This window comes from Geospiza fortis, unplaced genomic scaffold, assembly GCF_000277835.1.
Source record: "Geospiza fortis unplaced genomic scaffold, GeoFor_1.0 scaffold275, whole genome shotgun sequence".
NCBI lineage: Eukaryota > Metazoa > Chordata > Aves > Passeriformes > Thraupidae > Geospiza > Geospiza fortis.
Window position 1 is genome coordinate 5538967 of NW_005054341.1, and position 1403 is coordinate 5540369.

Consider the following 1403-nt stretch of genomic DNA (forward strand, 5'->3'; position numbering starts at 1 on the left):
CAAAATGGCGAAGCGCCCGCGTACCGGGGCCCTGCGTGAGCAGGGTCGGGCTCCAGCCACACTCAAGATGGCGGCCGCGGCAGGACCTCGGCAGAGGCGTCGCCGCCACTTGCGCAGCTCCGGTGCCGCTGACCCCGCCAACCGTTTTGTCCCGCCGGGAAAGGCAGCGGAAAAACGCGCTGAGAGCGTGGGATCGGTGTCGGGACCAGGTTGAGGCAGCCAACAAGAGAAACGCCTAAGTGAGGAGCGAGGGATGCTTAAGGGTGCCACAACAAAGATGGCAGCTCGGCCGGGAGTGGCTTCTGCCAGTACCAAAGATTGCGGCGAGGAAATCCAGGAGAAATGGCTGCTGGCCTCCTGGGCTTGCCAGGCAGGTTTTGTACCTGATTGCAAGGCAGTTTTCCTGCCTCTGCAGGGGGTGGAAACTGGAAAGGGGAGAAGAAAAAAAAAAGTCACCTTTTACGCCACACCCAAGATGGCGGCCCAATACGCCACTCACTTGCCCTTCCAATGATGGCGGCAGTCCGCGTATGCGCCTTGGGTAGGACGAAGAGAGGGCGGTACCGCAAATACCCCACTCCGTCTGATCGGAAAGTGCTTTCTAGCGGGTCTGAGCGGCACTGAGGTCACAATTTTTATCCTTGTGCCTCTCTTGTTGCCATCCAGGACGAAGTCGGTGTGCCCTGAGTGGCTGCAGCTCCCTGCGTGTGGAGGGAAGAAGCCTGTGCTGGAGAATGGGAGAAAGGTCCCTGCTGGTTGCTGTGTCCTCGGTGGGCACAAGTGGGTTCAGGAATGAGAGCCCATCTCTGTACCAACCACATCTCCACTGTGCAAAGCGCCACCATTTGGGCATCAGGGAGAATGATGCTCAAACAGGAGGTCCCCAACTCCTGGGTTCATGTAAGGGTAATCTTCACCCAGAAATTCTTACAAATCCATAAATACCCCTCTTCTGACCCCTCTTCTTCTGCCCAGAAGCCCTAAAGAAGACAAATTATCAAGCAACACATGGGCAAGTGTCAGTGCCTCATGGTTCTTCTGCATTGAACCACAACACATCTCCTGTCCTTGGTGCTCCTTGGACGGTCAGCATCCAAACCCCACAGCACATCTCCTGTCCTTGGTGCTCTTTAGATGGTCAGCATCCAAACCCCACAACACATCTCCTGTCCTTGATGCTCCTTGGATGGTCAGCATCCAAACCCCACAACACATCTCCTGTCCTTGGTGCTCTTTAGATGGTCAGCATCCAAACCCCACAACACATCTCCTGTCCTTGGTGCTCTTTAGATGGTCAGCATCCAAACCCCACAACACATCTCCTGTCCTTGATGCTCCTTGGATGGTCAGCATCCAAACCCCACAACACATCTCCTGTCCTTGGTGCTCTTTAGATGGTCAGC